This window comes from Tenrec ecaudatus, chromosome 12 (genome assembly GCF_050624435.1).
Source record: "Tenrec ecaudatus isolate mTenEca1 chromosome 12, mTenEca1.hap1, whole genome shotgun sequence".
Lineage (NCBI taxonomy): Eukaryota > Metazoa > Chordata > Mammalia > Afrosoricida > Tenrecidae > Tenrec > Tenrec ecaudatus.
Window position 1 is genome coordinate 129,039,114 of NC_134541.1, and position 18,893 is coordinate 129,058,006.

Below are 18,893 nucleotides of genomic sequence, written 5' to 3' on the forward strand. Positions count from 1 at the left end.
TTGCAGGGCAATGGGAACAATGACCTCCTGAGGGTCTGCTGTCTCCCCTCCCCCCAGGAGTCCAAGTCCCCACTCCCACCCCCACCCCACCGCAGAAAGCCAGACAGGTGACTCAGCTGCGGTGAGTATTTACCAAACCTGCTCTGTGAGCGGCACCTCATAGGAATTTCTCTTTTGTGTGTACAGACCTCCTGAGCATCTGCTCTAAAATTACTCCTTGCCCGTTTAGAAAAGCAAAACTCTATACGTCCCCAGACAGCTTTATCTTTCAAAAGAGGGAATGGAAACTGCACCACAAAGACTGGGGAAAATCCTGACAAACCAGCCCTGCCACTTCAGGTGTTTACCATGGCAGTCCAATCAAGATCGTGACAACCTGCCCTTTAGATGCTTACTCCTGACTTCCCTCAAGAAATTCACTTGAGCGTCCCCATATTCACCCGCTATTAATCCCAGACCAGGGAAGCGGCGTTGGCTTGGCCCAGTCCTGGCCGGACTGGGAAGACTTGCACTCCCCTGTGGGGCCACCCAGCTTTGGGCTCTCTGGAAGCTCGAGAGCCCGGTCCAGTGGGTAACATGACCCCTTCCCTTCCAGAAAACTGAAATCACAACTTCAACACCTGGGAAAGCAAGGTGTTTGGATAGAGGGCGCCACAAGGCTGTGCTCAGAGGGGGTCAAGGTGCCAGGGGCTGAAGTGGGCAAGAGCGCCAACAAGGGCGAGAGCCAGTCGGCAGCCAGCAGGGCCATCTCAAGGGGTCCCAACGGTTGTCTGGGAAGGGTGGGGACGCGGCCTCCCGAGGGGTGGTGGGGTGGACACGGGACCCTACAGAGAAGATGGGAGGATGGGGCTGTCGGACAGACTTGGGAGGCCAAGGAGGGTAGCTGCTAGAAACAAGCTTCAGATTCCCTGGGAAGAGGGAAAGCGTGGCCTTCCTATGAAGCTGCTGCCCCCACCCACTGTAGTCCTGCCTCTCCTCCGTTCCCACACTCACAGACACAGCTGGTCATCAACCCACTGCGCGAGGAAGACAGGCCTTCCCTGGAGCCACGGCCCCATGCTCTTCAGGTGCACACCTCAAGTGCTACCACCTCCACCTCCAGGAGGCCCTCCTGACCTCCACTGGCCACTCCTCCCGCCCTATGCTCTCTGCCTTTATACCCTACCCCTCTGGGAGCACATGCACATCGGCTTGCTGGGGTTTAACAAGACCTGCCAGGCACAGGGCTGGCACAAAGGGTTCCGGCTGGACTCCTGCTGGGAAGGTTGGGGGTTTCAACTCACCCAGAAGCTCCTTGGAAGTAAACCCTGGAGATGGGCTTCTGACAGGAAACACTATGGGGCCAGGAATGGATCCACTCTGTGCATTGGAAGGGGGCGTGGCCATAAGCTGGAATTGACTGGTAAGCAGTTCTCAACCTGTGGGTCTTGACCCCTCTGGGGGTTGAACAACCCTTTCACAGGGGTCGCCGGATTCATCACAGTAACAAAATGACAGTGGTGAAGTAGCAATGAAAATCATTTTATGGTTGGGGGGGGGGGGGTGTCACCATAACATGAGGAACTGTATTCAAGGGTTGCAGCATTAGGAAGGCTGAGAACCACTGACCCATAGGCAGCTAGACTCTAGAAATACCTGCAGCCCCTTCCCACTCAGTTCTCGGGTCATGTACTTTGTTGACCCGTGCAACGCCATAGGGCAGGCGCCTTGGTGGCACAACGTTGAAGCACTCAGCTCCTTGCAGAAAGGTTGACCGTTCGGACGCACTAGCAGTTCTGGGGGAGAAAGACATGGCCGCCTGCTTCCGTAAAGTTCATCGCTTTGAAGAATTCTGGGAAGACGGTGGGGCCACGCACGGTTCCGACCCTGCCCCGACAAACACAAGATGCAAAGTCCACATCTGCGAGCGGCTTGGAATTGGGAGTAGAAGAAAGCAGCAGGGCCTGCAGACAGGCAAGACTCAACCCCAGAGGCACGCGCTGTAGGAAAACTGCTCTCCCGAACCGTCCCTGGCCCTCCCCAAGCCTGGTGGGCCACTGGCTACTACGAACTGGAGAAGTGGCTCCCACAAAGGGCTATTTCCCTAAACACCACACACCCTGTGTCTGTACAGAGAGGCAGGGCCCCAAGCTTCTGTCCTAAAATCAACTTGCTAGGGGTCTGTTTGGAGCATACATTTCCACACTTATTTGACCTGCCGCATTTTTGCAGGAGAAAAAAAAAAAGTACTCAGCACCAAACCCCTGCACACATGCGCGCGCGCGCACACGCACACGCACACACACACACACACACACACACACACAAACAGTTGGGAATTTTTGTGCTCTAGCGCACAGCCCGGGATAAAATGTAAGTCTCTGCTTTCGCAGCCCCCCTGGATCATTCCAGGCCCCTGAAGTGGACAGTAGCACCCACTGCGGGAAAGACCGGTTTTGAGTGTCAGCATCTCCCCCACCTGGACACTGCCAGCTGCGAATGATGACAGAAGGCCCGTGTGTTGCAATCTGCTCCCACAGGTAATAGGACCGGTCTCCACAGCCCAGGCCTGTGTCACCAACAGGACAGAACTCCAGGGGAGGGCAGCTCAGGTCTATGAGACCCTCTTCTTAGTTGGGGGCTGAGGGACAAATGCTGCTATGTGTTGGGAAGCAAGGGTTTTCGGTGGAGGCAGGCCCCATGCCAACACCCTATGGAGTGCGCTCTCCAGGCCACAAGGTAGGCAGCCACCCTAGGGGGTCCGTGTAGACCATGAATACCCCTCCCCCAACTGCTAACTACTGGCTGCTGAACTGCTACTCCTGTAGAGGGCTTCCTACCACGGAGGTAAGAGGACAGTGACCCAAGGGGGGCTGCCTCCCGAAACCACCATGGGACCACTGGGGCTCTGAACCCAGTGAGATGGAATTCTCAGAGAGAGAGACAGAGAGGGAGAGAGACAGAGAGAGACAGAAAGAGTGTCCACGGGTGTCAAGCTCAAATATAGTCCCCACAGGACAAGGAAACAAGCTTGGGCAAAATCAGAGAGCAACACCCAGCCCCAAAGGAGACTAGCTGATGATAAGTTTTTGAACATGAAACAGAAAAGACTTGAGTTACACATTGGGTGGCAAACTGAGAGGTCATCAGTTTGAAACTACCAACTTTCTACTCCCACTAAAAAGTCACAGTCTCCAAGCGGCCATCTAGCAACAAAGTCCACATGGAAGAAGCAGTAGCAGGCATCAAAGAACAACAAAAAAAAAATCATATCATTGTAAATAAGGGGTAGTGCAGATTGGGGACCCAAAGCCCACCTGTAGGCAACTGGGCATCTCTGTATAAAAGGGTCGCAGGGAAGAGATGAGCCAGTCAGGGTGCAGTGTAGCAACAATGAAACATACAACTTTCCTCTAATTCTTAAATGCTTCCTCCCCGTCCCCATTATCATGATCCCAATTCTACCTTACAAATCCAGCTAGACCAGAGGATGTACACTGGTACAGATAGGAACCGGAAACACAGGGAATCCAGGACAGATGATCCCTTCTGGACCAGTAGTGAGACTGGCAATAAGAGGATGGAGGGAAGGTGGGGTAGAAAGGGGGAACCGATTATAAGGATCTACATATAACCTCCTCCCTGTGAGACAGACAACAGAAAAGTGGATGAAGGGAGGGAGACGTTGGGCAGTGTAAGACATGACAAATCATTATAATTTAAAAATTATCAAAGGTTCATGAGGGAGGAAGGAGAGGGGAGGTGGAAGGGAAAGGGAAAAATAAGGAGCTGACACTAAGGCCTTAAGTGGAGAGCAAATGTTTTGAGAATACTGAGGGCAATGAATGTACAAATGTGCTTGGCACAATGGATGTATGTATGGACTGTGATAAGAGTTGTATGAGCCCCCAATAAAATGATTTTTTAAAAAGCCACAGTCTCTCAAAAACCTACAGGGTCAGTTCTACCCCCATTCTATGTGGACGCTGAGTGGACAACACACTGAGATTAATTTGGGTTTAATCATCATAGAAGGGGATGCACCCCCTGGTGGGCAGATTGATTAGCACCTGATAGCTCGACTGAATGGCGGTGCCCCCTAGTGGTGGTTTGCTCCCTTGTGTGTTTGGGACAGGCTGGAAGTTGAAAAACAAGAACTGGAACTTAAATCCCATTAGGGAGGGAAAAGGAACTCTCACAGAGAGGGCAACTAAATGCCAAAGGTTGTGCCCACCTACTTTCTTGCAGAAAATGGTGCAGTCAAAAACCAAATGCTGAAGAAAACGGAGAAAGTTAATACTCTCAAAAATTCCATTGCCCCAGCTTAAAAAAAAAATCACAACACACACAACAGAGAAACAATGGTACATTCACATGAACATGATAAATAAAGTGAAAATGTATCAGAATCTCCAAACAATTGGTGTGTGAGAAGGAGAGAATGTAATACAATTATTAAACAATCTTGAAACTAAGGGAAAGCACAGGGCTAAAAGAAAAATAACATTGCAAGAACAAAATGAGGATCGAAAAAGAGCGATGTTGCTGCTAAAGGGACAATAAACTGAGAAACACAGAGGAAGGACTTACCAACAAATTTAAGCAGACAGAACAAATCAGCAAATTAGAGGATACTGTAGTTAGAAAGCCAAAAAGGAAGAGCATACTCAGCATATCTTATTCAGGAAAAAAAAAATCAAGCCTTGAGTTGCAATACTGAAAGGTTCTCTGGCCCAAATACTGAACCAAGCATGCAGGAAGGTTCAAAAGAAGATGAAAATACAGTCACTGTACCAAAAAGAACTAGTCGATATCCCACCACTTCAAGAGGTAGCATATGAGCCGGAACCCAAGGTCCTGCAGAAAGCAGCCTAAGTTGCACTGAAATTGATGGAATACCAACTGAAACCTCTCAACAAGCTGATGGATGAAGCACTCATCTATGCCAGGAAATCTGGAAGATAGCTACTGAGCCAACATATTGGAGAAGATCCATATTTATACCTATTCCAAAGAAAAGTGACCCAACAGAATGTGAAAACTGTTGAACAGTATCAGTGATTTCACATGTGAGTGAAATTTTGCTGAAGATCATCCAACAACAGTTGCAGCAGTACATTGTCAGGGGGCTGCCGGAAGTTCGGGTTGAATTCAGAAGAGGACATGGAACAAGGGATATCATTGCTGATGTCTGATGGATCTTGGCTGAAAGTTGAAAATAGCAATAAAAGGATGTTTGCTTGCATTTTATTGACTATGCAAAGGCTTTCAACTATGTGGATATTAACAAATTATGAATCTCCTTGGTAAGAATGTGACATCAGGACACTTCATGATCTTCCCGAGGAACCTGTATTTGGATCTAGAGGCAGTTGTGTGAACAAAACGAGGGCCTGGTTTCAGATCAGGAAAGGTATGTAACAGGGCTGTATCCTCTCACCTTGCACATTCAATCGGTGTGCTGGTTAAACAGAGAAGCCGACTTCTATGAAGAAAGTGGAATCAGGATTGAAGGAAGGCTTATTAACAACCATGCCACCTTGCCTGCTGAAAGTGCGGAGGATTGAAGCACTTGGCTGATGAAGAGCACGGACTGTAGCCTTGAGTACATCTAACAACCCAATGGAAAGAAAACTCTAATCTTCACAACTGGACCAAGAGATCAATGGAGAAAAGGTTGACGTCAAGAATTTCATCTTGCTAGGATCCACAATCAATGCTCCTGGGAAGCAGCCGTCAAGAGATCAAACGATGCATTGTATTGAGTCAGTCGGCTGCACAAGACCTCTTTAAAGCATTGAAAAGGAAATAAACTGCCCCTGACCCAAGCCAGGGTATTTTTCAATTACGTCCTATGTACATGAAAGTAGGACATTGGATAAGGAAGACCAAAGAAAATGTGATGCATGTCAACTGTGGTGTTGTGCTGGCGAAGAAGGTTGAAAGTACACGGACTGCCAAAAGAACAAACAGATCTGTCTTGGAACAAGTCCAGCCAGAATGCACCTTAGAGGCCAGGATGGTGAGACTTCACCTCACGTACTTTGCCACGTTCTTAGGAGAGACCAGTCCCTGGAGAAGGACAAGGCAGAGAAAAGGAGGAAGGCACAAGCCCCAGAGCACATGGATCGGTCTTCAGGACAGAGCGCATTTTAGGTCAGAGAGCTGTCTGGATACACTTAATAGACTGAAATATTAACAACAGACCACGACAGAATGAAGGAAGACAGGGATAACAGAAAGCCACCTGGAAAATACACTAGTTTGTAATACGGAAATTAAATAACACATTATTAGCCTACCAGTGAGTCAAAGAAGAAATCGAATGTGAAATCACAAATTTCTTAGAGGTAAATGAAAATGAAAGCAAAGCATGCCAACAAGTACGGGAGGCGGTGAAGGCAGTACTCCCAGGGAAGCTCACAGCAATACAGGCCCGTGTCTATAAAGAAAAGGAAGATCTCAAATCAACAGGCTAACTCAACAACTCTCGGGACTAGAACCAGCAGAGCAGAAGTAACCAACACCTGAGCATGTTTCAGCCGTCTAGTGCTGCTACAGCAGAAAGAGCCCAAGGGGACGGTGTTACCAAGAGAAATGTATCCTCTCACTCTTTGGGAGATTAAAACTCCTATCTGGGGGTGCTGGCTTTAAGGAAAGGCTTTACTTCTCTGTTGAGTCCGGGAGAGGTCTTTATCTCCTTTCAGCATCTAGGGACAGGGCATTCCTGAGGGATTTCCACGTGACTTAAAATCAATCTCCCTTTGGGGTCTGGGAGTTTCTCAGTGCAGGGTCCCCAGGAACAAAGCATGCACTACACTCCCAGCTCTTCCTTCTTGAAGGCAGAGTCATCTGATTTCAGCTAGCTTCTTACTCCTTTTAGCTCTTGTAAGATGGAAGGTGTTGCAGACTACACCCCAGGGAAACTCCCCCTGGAGCAGATCAGGGCTCGGGTGGGGTCAGGAGTATTGCAACCCACCTCAAATCCTTTTACAACCCACTTATCAAATCCCATCACATCGTGGCCAAGCACTCACTACACAGCCTCACATGACATCATTTCCTAACTGCCAAGCCAGAGAATCCTGGTCAGCCAAGTGGGGCCAAAGCTCAATCCATGACAATGCAAAACCAATATTAGAAAGCAGGAAAACAAAAACAGAAGACAATTCTAAGAAAAGATTTTTTTAAAAAGATCTTGTTTAGCTAAACCAACAAATCAGCCAACAACCAAAATGAAAAATGACAAAGGTGGCCTTCCACTGACCCAAGAGAAGTCAAGAGAACGATGACAGAATGCTATGAACACCTGTATAGTAACAGGAGTCCCGGTGGCACAGTGATTAAGCGTTAGGCTGCTAGCCTGCAAGGTTCGCAGTTCGAAACCACCATCCCCCCTCCTCAAGGAGAGACTTGCTGCTGTCACAGAGGAAGCTGTAACCGGTCCTATAAGGTTGCTGTGAATTGGAATCAACTCAGCGACAGTGAGTTTGGTGTGGGGCTTGTGTACAGCAACAAACTCGAGAACCCAGATGAATTAGAAAACTTCTGAGACATACACAAATGACCCAAATGGTCCTGGGAGGAAGTGAAAAGTCTCAAGAGACCTGTAACAAGTGAAGCATTTTAATTCATCACCAGAGACCTCCCAACAAATGACAAAAAAAGAAGTTGAAGGCCAGAAGGCTTCACGGGAGGATTCTACCTGGTATGTGGAGAAGAAATAAAACCAACAATGTACCTGTGCTCCCTCTTCCAGGTTGCAAGCTTTATTCCATGAGGATTTCATTGGGAAGCCATACTCCTTCCACCCTGATCTTGCTCCTTCAGATTCACTGTTCCCCAAACTCAAAAGACACTGGAAAAGAATACGGTCCCAGCTCCTCAGGGATGCCCAAACTGCTGTGTAGACGTGGTGTAAATTCACGTGTGTAGAATCCTTCAGAAAAGGTTCCCATGACAAACTCACTCTCACTGAGTCCATTCTGACTCATAGCGACCCTCTTGGGCAGGGTCAAACTGCCCCGTGGTTTTCTGACACTGTCATTCTTTCTGGGAGTAGAGAGCTTTGCCTTTTTCCAAAGGAGCAGCTGGTGGTTTCGAACTGCTGAACTTCAGGTAGCAACCTAATGTGCCCCAGGACTCCTTTCAGAGGGGGCTAGAGACGGAAGCACTGCCTTCAGCAGGGAGGATCTGTGGAGAACTGGTGACGTCACAGTGGAGGCTAGTTTAGTGCGGGCTGTGTGATAGTGCCGCAAGGCTCCTTTGGACTTCCCGGTAGAGCCACGTCCATCAAAGCCGTTTGGCATCGGTTAACAATAAACACATACATCAGGAGAACAGAATCAGGAGTGCAGAAATAAACCTACATGCATGCCCATGGTCCACTAAGTGCATTCACTAGAGAAAGTTCTCTCCAACAAGTTGTGCTCCCAAGATTGGAATTCCACAGAAAAATGAAATGGGATCCTTGCCTCACACCACAAAGAAAAACAAATTCAAAATGGATTAAGGAACTAACTGTATCAACTAAAACCATAAAATTCTTAGAGGACTAAGTGGGCGCAATGCTGTCTGTCCCAGCTTTACATAAGGGATTAGCCAATCTATTCAGAGCCCAGACAGCAACACACAAACAAATAAATGGGTCCTCATAAAACTGAGAAGCATTTGTTCATCCAAGGCTTACCAAAAAAGCAAAAGAACAGGCTACTGAGTAGGAAAATATCTTCAGAAATCATATCTGAAAAGAATCTAATAACCAAAATACGTATAGAATTTCAATAACCAACAAGAACAGATAAGCCAATCGTAAAATGGGCCAAGGATCAGAATACACATTTCACCTAAGAGGCCATGCAAATGGCCCACTCAACCCATGAATTGATGTGTGTGGGGGGGGGGGGAATGTGTCCTTAGTCATCAAAGAGAGAGATGCAAATCAGCACCACAATAAGATACCATTACACTCTCACCAGAGCAGCTTCAGAACACATACACACACACACACACACACACACACACACACACGAAACTAACAACCAATGTGGGGAAACTAGAAATCTGATCCCTCGCTGGTGGGAATGCAAAATGCAACAGCCACCATGGAAAGCAGGTGATTGCACAGAAAACCTAACAAGGCAACTACCACCTAACCAAGGCGCAACTTCACCCCTAGCGACTCCAGAGACCTGAAAGCAGGGACGAACAAGGGGCCTGGGGCAGCAATGTTCCTTGCCACACTGGTCACTGCATCCCAAAGGCAGAAACCACCTCGTGGTTGCTGCTGTCGGGCGAAATGGGGTCAGTCCGGCTCATCGTGATCCTGTGGCCATCAGAAAGCAGCACTGCCCGGCCCGGCGCCATCCTCACAATGGTTCGCCCGTGTAGACCATCCACACAGCCGCTGTGTCCATCCATCTTGCTGAGACTTCCCGCTACTGAACCCTCTCTCCCAGGCTGGCCTTCTCCCAGGGCCCACCCTTAATACCTGTAACACACGGATGGATCAAAGGGCAGTATTTGCAGAGGGACAAAGCTCGCAAGATCGGAAAGGACAGGAGCAAAGGGTACATGGGCAAAGGTAACACTGGGAGGTCATGAGTGGGAAGAAGCTGGGCCCTGTGGGGTTACAACCAATGAAAGAAAATCGATATGGATTACTGAGTGGAAAACCAAGTTCCTTTGTAAACTTTCACTCAAATCACAATATAAAGTCTTGGGGGGAGGAGGGGGCACAGGTGTTCGTTTTGGTTTGGTTTTTAAGGGCTATGGGGCACAAAATGGAGTACTACTCAGCCAGTAGAGGAAATTAAGTCTTGATGCAGACTGAAGTATGAATGGAGCTATGCGGAGCAAGGCAAATCCATCACAGAAGGACCAATGCTGCCTGACCTAACTTACACAACGCAACAAAGGAAGGACAAATGTACACAGACTGTAGGTCAGTAATGGTTACTAAGGAGTGGGGTGAAAAGGGAGGGGAGCAAGGGTCACTTGGATGGAAAAAGCATATCCATTCAGGGTAGGGCTGCCCAACAGATTAATGCAACTGCTGGCCATAAATTGTATACCTGCAACAGGAGGAGCTGGCGAGAGGTGTTTGTGTGTTGGATCTAGTTACAAGGATGGCAACAAGAAGGGAAGAGGAGCTGCCGAGGTTGCTGGTGAACAGCCAAACTACTCGTGGGATCTGGAAGTGCTTCATGGAGCATTCTGGTTAAATAACCTAATCTCGGGGTTCGTGCTTCTCTGTGCCGCCTCTGCTTACAAGCGGCCATCCAAGACACACTAATTGAGCTATAGTCTCCTGGACCAACAAAAGAGGGAGGAGACTTGTCCTGGGTGTTCCTGGAAGAGCAGGCAGGACCACTCCACTCGACAGTAAGGGCAACCCCGGCAGGGCTGTGTGTCGTACCCACCAAAGGATGTGGAAAACCAAACCAAGCTCCCTCTCTTCCAGTGCATTGGGGGTTCCCCAGACTTGTAGCTCTTCACGGGAGCAGAAAGCCACCTCTTTCTCCTACACAGTGGCTGGTAGTTTTGAACTGCTGACTACACCAGGAGGGCTCCTTCCGAAGGAAGAGAGGGGGTCTACAATGGTGTGGAAGGAACAGGCTGCCAGGACCAGGAAGGAGGCGTGGGCAGCAAGTGCCAGCGTACACTTCCGGCTCACAGGGTTGAGACCACGAGCAGAGGCTCCAGCTCCTTGGGCGCTCACTGCCTCAGGGTAAATCGAGAGGATTGGTCCAATTCTGGTCTCTGAAGCATTCCAAACAAATGATATATGTTGTAAGTACTGTGTGAGAGATAGTATTTCCCATTTATTATTTTTAGAACTAATTAAAGTGGCTCCCTAAATATATTCCCTATCTTGAGGCAACCGTAGATGAAACATAAACTTAAAATAAATTATTAAAAATAACTGCCGTCTCGCAAAGAGAGACAGCCAGATAGGGCAGCCTCCTGATGGAAGAACATACCAGCACCTAGGAAATCATCAGCCCCAAAGTAAAATACTGTCTTTTTTTAATCACATCGCCGCCTCACAGGCTGCTCTCCCGTGCTGGCGTTACAGGCATGTGCTGTTTGCGTGAGCGCATTATATCCACGAGGGAGGTGGGTCTTCGATCAGATCTTCAGGAAACAGATTACAAAGAAGGGGGAAAAACAAATAGGAAATGGGTCCATTAAGAGACTTAGCAAGCAGAGAAACCAATCCTAACATGAGAATCTTAAAACATGACACACATGGTTATAAAGAAATGCTAACATTTACAGGCAATTTGAATGACTGATAATTAGTACTGATTACTGTTGTTCTGGTGTGATCACGGTATTATGGTTGTGTTGGGAGGGGGGTGTCTTTATCTTGTGGAGATATATAATGAAATATTTATGGGTGACATAAGATGCAATGTCTAGGATTTACGGCAGTATTAAGCGGAGGTGGGGGGTGAGCACGTAAAGGCAAAGGGGGGTGGACCACGAAGATGTCGTTCCGGAAGGTGGGTAACGGGTACAAAAGGGTTTGTTACGCTCTGCAGTTTGTAACATATAGTTGAAATTTTCTGTAATGAGGAATTAAAAATTAAATAAAATGAAAGACACTATCTGGCCGTGAACTGTCCTGGGTCCAAAGGGAAAGGGGCCTTGTAGCCTTCCCAGTGGCCATTTTCAGAGGCACGTCGAGCACTTGTGAGTTAAAGAAAATCATCAGCACCCTAAGCGCCCATCCACCAAGCACAATAGTTTAACAACTTTGGGAGATTCTTGCGTTGGAGATTTTTGCCATGATTAAATATTTCCCTTAATACAAATGAGGTCAAGAGAGCCATCCAATTAAAGGTAGAAGCCCACCTATCTACTGGACAAGGCAAGGGGGTCAGGGGTCAGCTCACTTGAGCTTGCCTGCAGAGGCTGTGCTGGGGGCCATCACCCACAGGATTGCATTTCAGGTCAGGCAGCTGTTTTGTGTCACGCTGAAGGGCAATTTCGGGCTGAAGGACAGACAATTCTGCAGATGGCCAACTAAAGACACTACCATTTTCACCCACTCTGGTGTCATTTAGAAAGAATGGAACTTAGGAGAGGTCTGAGAAAAAAGAGGAAGGGCCGCCACAATATGGATGGAGGCAGTGGCTGCAATCATGGGCTCCAGGATATCCAGAGAGGCAGCTGTAAGGTCAGGGCACGATTCCTTCTGCTGCATGGGCGTCGCTGTGGGTCAGAACTGACTGGATGGCACCTGACGAGGAAAGCAGCTAGAACTGAAGCTCCCTGAGGGCAAGAACTCTCTTGAACCCCCACCCCCAAGAAAAGTGAGTCCCAAGAACAAGCCCAGATGTACAAATCAAAGGGTTTCAAAGAGTTCAGAGTGCTCACTTCGGCAGCACATAGACTAAAACTGGAACGATACAGAGAAGATTAGCATGGCCCCTGCGCAAGGATGACACGCAAAGTCGTGAAGCGTTCCATGTTTAAAGAAAAAAAAAAGAGTTCACAGAGAAAATCCCCTTATCTTTTCATTTCATTTTTCTGTGAACTTTCTGAAGCCCCTCATGCACGTACCTCAGGAACTGGCAAGGCGAATCGATCCTGTGCAAGCATATAGGCGCCGGAAGGCGTCCAAAGGAAAGTCATCGTTATCAGTGATGATCACAACGCTAGCAGTGAGACTGTAGGTGGTTGTTCCTATATTTTCTAATTTTTTGAAATGACCGTCTATTGTCTTGTAATCACCAAGCACTGTAATCTCATAATCTCTCTTACACACACACACACACACACACACACACACACTTCAAGACTATAATTAACATACCTGGAGGAGGAGGAGAGAATAAGGATCCTGGGTCACATGACTACGGCCATCTCTTCTCCCTCTCCCAATTAGGGGCTGGGAGTAGAAACCTCACTCAGGAGGATTTCTCGCTTCCCCTCCCCCCCCCCAATCGCTGTGGTCAAGGGGGCATGTGCCCTCTCCACACTAATCAGGGGCTTGGGGGGGGGGGGGTGTCAGCATTTGGGGCAATACCAAGCAGTTTGCTACACTGAAGTAACTGAAGCATTTCCGTTCTGCAAGGCTGGGATGAAAACAGGTTATAGATTTGACACCTGTTCCTCACCCTAACGGCTGACAACTCAACGTGGCAGTGGCAGAGCAGCTGCTCAGGAGCGGAGTTGGAGATGGCTGGCGCCCCACGCCTCTGAGGATCCCCACCATGACCCTGGGCCTCCATGTTGCCCTGCACACCAAGGAAGGACCCATTTCCCAGGGAACTTCCTACCAGGCCAGAGGGCATGGCAAACAACCAAGGTGAGGGCCCCCAGAATACCTCCCTCGGGTGGCTCCACCCAGGCAAAATTGGGCTTTCTAGACTTGGCATTGGCAACAAGATTTGGACTGGTCCACCCCCATCACCTCTTTCCATAGAGCTGGATGAGAGAGCCTGCCTTTACAACAAGCCGGGCAGGGCCTCACACACTGAGTCAGAGCTGGTACAGGCAGTGCCCCCACCACCCAGTTCTACAGATGAAGATACTGAGGGCTGCAAAGACCTCGGCCCCGGCCCTCCGCTGCCCCGCCGCACTGTGCACGCTTTTGCCTCGCTCAGTTTTGTCCGCGAGTGATGTGGGTATATTTTTATGACCAAACAGACATCATCTTTCAGCGATCCCTACTGAAATATGTATGGATCCTATCACACCACAGCCTTCTAGAGTCTACCCAAGGTGGGCAGGGGCAGAGATACAAGGAGAGTGGCTGTGCTTCCTGTAACGCTGGGTTGGGGTGGGGGTGGGGGTGATGACACTTGCCTCATCACGTTTAAAATTGTCCACATGAAAAGATGCCATGACTCTCCTTCAGAATGCCAGAGAGCGGTCTCACCATGCTAATCAACACTTCTTCTACCCAGGTCTCCCCTGACCCCCATTGCAAATAGGAGGGGGGAGGAAGGTTAGAAAAAGATGAAAGGAAAGCGAACATAAAAGGAGGGGATAACCCAGCCTGTGCTACCTTTTGAAGACACTGTCCATGAAGTCTGAGGGTTTGAGGAACAGAGCCCCACAGCTGCCCAAGATAAAAACTCAAAAAATGTCCAAACTCACGGCCCTGGAGCCTACCCCTCTATAGGAGCGAGAGCTTACTCAACAAGTTACCGAGTGAGCCAAGAAAACAAGCCATGCCGGCATGAGATCAGTAAATCAGCATGCTGGCAAACCCAGCATTTCCAAATGTTCTGATGACAGCTAGATCAAACCCGCCAATACTTGACAGCAATAAATACAGTGATTTGGGAAGAAAACGAGGGAGTGACCTTACAGTTCCACTGAAGGATGCCAAATAAGGAGAGCTTGAAGCTGTAGGAAATGGAAAAGAACAGCTAATATTTGGCAAACTTCCTTTATGATCAACAAATTAAAATGTGAAGGAAGCAATTTGTTGAGCGGAGATATTTTTAAAAGGAGCTGAATCATGCAGGTTCGGCCCCGGATATGGTCAATCGGTAAATTGAAATCATTTTTTATTTTTTTAAAGTTCTAGTTCTAGCTTCCAGACGTTTCATGGACGAACTCACTGAGCTGAAAAAAAACAAAAACAAACAAAGAAACGTACCCCTCGCTTGCCGCAGGTGCAGGGGTGGGGCCGGAATGGCATCTGGCACAGAGAGGTTCGACTCTTAGCCCCGGGCCTGCTTGACTCGCAAGAGCGCACACAGCAGAGTCCAGCCGAAGTCCAGTCTCAAGTCTGGCTTTGCCTTTCTGCAGGTACTCGGCCTCCTGGTCTATTTTCAGCCGTCAACCATCTGAACCGACTTGGGATCCAAAACTTGGCTTTCTTCAACATCAAAAAAAAAAAAGCGAAAGGGCCCTAACTTGCATCATCAATGAGGAGGAGGTCCTTCTTGGAATTAAAAAGGCATCCCCATTCTAAGGCCCAAAAGGGATCCTCCTCGTTGCCTAGTGGTGACGAGTTGGGCTGCTAACTGCAAGGTCAGCATTTCGAAACCACCAGCCACTCTGAAGGAGGAAAAGGAGGCTTTCTGCTCCCGGAAAGGCGTTGCCATCGCGGATATCCACAGGGGCCCTTCTACCCTGTTGCAGAGGATCGCTCTGAGCGGGAATCAACTCAACAGCACTGAGACCCTAATGGCCAAAGTGACTCTCCCAAAAGTCAAAACACCGCTCACTGCTCATCATGCTACAAAGTATTCCCCAGGGCCCTACAGCTCTCCCGGTTGTGATCACAGCCTCGATTCTGACCAGAGCCGTTTCCAGGGTTGGGACAGGGGCGGAGGCAGGCAGCAAACACAGAAAGCGTGGCTCCCACGAGGGTGAAGTTTCTCAAGAAGAAAGGGTCCGGGAGGGGTGCCATTTCATACAGGGTAAGCAGCTGAGTGTTTTAAAGAAGGTCGCATGGGACGCAAGACCTGACGGAAGTGAAACTATCAACACTAACTGACGTCAGCCTCTAAAAGAGGAATCCCCGCCGCCCTACTGCCAGCCCTGGCTGGATGGAAACTCAGATGGCTTTGGTAGGACTTCCACCAACTGGTTTACTGACAAGCTGCTCTCGCTTTGCTATAATCTTGAACAAGCTAGATCCTGCTTTAAAAAAAAAAAAAATCAGCTCCCTGATATAGCCAGAAGAGAAGGCAAGGATAGTGAGACTTCATCTCATATGCTTTGGACATGTTGTCAGGAGAGACCAGTCCGTCCCTGGAGAAGGACATCATGCTTGGTAAAGGAGAGGGGCAATGAAAAAGAAAAGACTTCAGACAAAACGGACTGACACAGTGGTGGCACTGATGGGCTCCAAGCGAAGAACCACTGGCCTGCGAGTGTGGCGCATGACTGCTGGGCATGGGGTCGCTAGGAGTCGGAACCGGCCTGAGATCACCAAACAGCAAGAACCCTGGTATTGAAGGAGCCCTAGTGGGCGACTGGGTAAGCACTGAGCTGCTAACTCAAAGTTGGCAGTTCAAACCCACTAGCTGCTCTGAAGAACAATAAAGCAGTCTACTGTAAAAAGTAACAGTCTTGGAAACCCTATAGCATATAGGTTCCCAAACTTTTTTGGTTTATTACCCCTTTTTCAGAAGAAGGAAAAAAACCCAAAGACTCAGCACGCCCCTGCCACCCATTAAGAGAGTGTGCACTATAGTCCACAATCCAGGAATAGGGTAAGTACCTGCTTCTGCAGCCCCCGCCCACCCCAACTCCCTGAAGCAGCCCACTACCAAGGTCTACTCCTAGGTAACCACTAAATCGCCTTCTGTTTGCAAAATACTATTTGATCTAGCCTTACACCTGCTGGCTTCTCTGTCTTCTCAGAATTAAAATGTTAAACTTCGGCCTTTAATGCATGGATCTTATCTGGTATTCGATGTGTCGTCAGAAAGTTTCAGGATGGCCAACCAGAGCACCCAGGTCAATGGGGTGGCTCTAGGGAAAGATTCAGCTCCCACGGGAACGGCAAGCACAAAGTGGCTCCTGACCCAGAGGAACAAACAAGTGTGTGAGCCAGAATGGTGGTTAACTTTCTATAGCAACCCGGTGAGGCAGAGGTACCCAGTTTGGTCAAACGCTAGTCTAGACTCAACACCAGTTTTGACACTTGTCATTCCAAGTCCCATCGCGTTGGTTCTGACTGGTCGTAACAGGGCACGTTACTCAGCCTGGCTCTCTCCACGCTACCATGACGCTGGAGGCTCCTGTTGCAGTCACTGTGTCAGCCCAGCTCCCGGAGGGTCTTCCCTTTTTTGGCTGGCTGACCCCCTACTTTACCAAGCACGATGTCTGTCTGGCCCTTCCTGATTACCAGTCCAAAGTATGTGAGTCGAAGTCTCCCTTCTGAGGAGCCTCTGGCTGTCCTGCTTCCAGAACAAGATTTGTTCTGTCTTCTGGCAGCCCGTCCGAGACGCTTTGCCAACATCATAATTTAAATACATCGATTCTCCTCCAATCTCCCTTACTCACTGTCCAGCTTTCCCAGGCAGATGAGGTGATTGAAAGTTGTTAAAATCCAAGGAGCAGATGGAGAGAGACAGTAGTTACATGTGTTTAAAACCAGTTTGCTGTAAGTGGAGCAGCTGCGGCCGCTGCTGCTGTTGGTTAGCGCCATGTCTGGTGACCCGAAGTCTAAGGGTACAACTCCCAGGTGCGGCACCGATGGTATGTTTCATGTTTCAGCCTGTTGCTTTAACCATGCCAGCCCCTCAGCTGAAGGGTCCCCTCGTTTTTGTGACCCACTATTCACTGAGCATGATGCCAGTTTCTAGCGCCTGGTCTTTCCTGATGGCATGCCCAAAGGAAGCAAGACAGAGGTTTGCCATCCTACCGTGCAACATCCTGGCAGTTCTTCCTCCCAAACTTATCTGTTCATCCTCCTGGTACTGCAGGGGGTCATCAGTATTCTTCCCCAACACCAAAATTCAAAAGGCAGACTGTCCTTCAACCTATGGGTCACCCTCTTCCAAGTACCCAAAAGACTTAAAAGCAAATAAAGAGTTTTCCTAGGGTGTGTGCACTGCCTCCAGGTGAAACCCCCTCAATCTTTACTCTTCCCGTGTACTCTTTCCTGGCCTATGGATCTGGGGACACAGACTTCAAGAGTCTCCAGTCTGTCACCTGACTTACAGGCTTGGGACGTGTCAACTCCCCACTGCCCATCACATGGGCCAATTCCGTAATATTTCTCTCCCTTTATATGTATATATTCATATACATACACATGTGCAGGTATGGTTATATCACTGGTTCTATTTCTCTACGGATCCGATCCCGGAGACAGCTGCTCTCTAGTCGATGCCTGAAGACAGGTGGGAAGGAGCAGATTCAGATGCACCACAGTACGTCAGTGGACTGCTGCAGCTCTGGAGAAAGTTCCAGAATGTCCTAGCGTTAGTTCTGTTACCAAGAGCCCTGGTGGTACAGTGGGGACCTGCTGGCTGAAAGCCACACTGGAAACCAGCAGCAGCTCCTCGGAAGAAACAGGGCTTTCTACTCCTGTCAACAGTGAAAGTTCCAGAAGCTCACCTAGGGCAGGCCTCCCCTGTCCTATAGGTTTGCGATGAGTCAGCGTCTACTTGTTGGCAATGAATTGAAGTTGTTGTTTTTCCTGAGCTTTATCAGCTACTGAAGGCTGGGCCTCTTCCCATCTGCAGGCATTCAGAGCTTAGTCAACGGCACCTGGGTGCTGGAAAATCACCACTGCCACCTTCTGAGTTCTACTTCTGGACCCCTACTGCCCTCTGGGCCAGGCGTCAGCTCAATAGGAGTTGTTCGTCTTGAGTTGCACGAATCGGTTTTCACAGGCTAACTGGGCACACCATCCCCATGCAGAATGACAGAGAGCCTGGCTCCTGTTACAGCAGCTGTGCAGAGCATCCAACCAACAAGCTCAAGGCGGAGCATGCGGCAAGCTGGGGAGCCTCCGACGTGGCCGACATCCATCAAACACAGCTGCAAGTGTCAACTGGGCAGGAAGGCCTCCGAGCCAGCTCACTCGGCCTTACCCGACAGAGAACATGCCTCGGGGTCCTCTCTGGGGGGTTGGCATGAGGAAGCTGATGCTCACCAATCACCCGAGAGACGGGCTAATTAAAAAAAAAGGTCAGACCCAGTTCAGTCCTCCTCTCCTCTCAGAGGCTGTCCGGGAGGTGTCAAGGAGCCTAGCATATTAACTACCCCTCAGCTGGTTGAACCCTCTCTATCCTCCCTACCTGATTCCAGTCTCACTCACTTCACATCATTCAAAGCAGCCGGCTGTCAGAGGCTTCCCCGCCTCCGTTCCCGTCAGCGGCTGCGTTCTCGGATAAACAAGGGCAGCGGAGGCCTTTCTGGGTGACACCATCCTTCAGGTGTTGGTAAGTGCCTAAAAGCAAGCCATCCCTTCTGACTCCTGGGAC

General features: G+C 49.0%; 1 protein-coding gene and 1 non-coding gene across 10 annotated transcripts in view; one reads left to right on the top strand and one right to left on the bottom strand.

The window, feature by feature from the left end:
• CUX1 (cut like homeobox 1) overlaps window positions 1-18,893 on the bottom strand; it is a 382,248-nt gene that overhangs the window by 318,473 nt on the left and 44,882 nt on the right. The window lies entirely within an intron of this gene.
• Window positions 12,356-12,462, top strand: LOC142423529 (U6 spliceosomal RNA). The gene has a single exon (XR_012779160.1). It is a non-coding gene; the product is annotated as a U6 spliceosomal RNA (small nuclear RNA).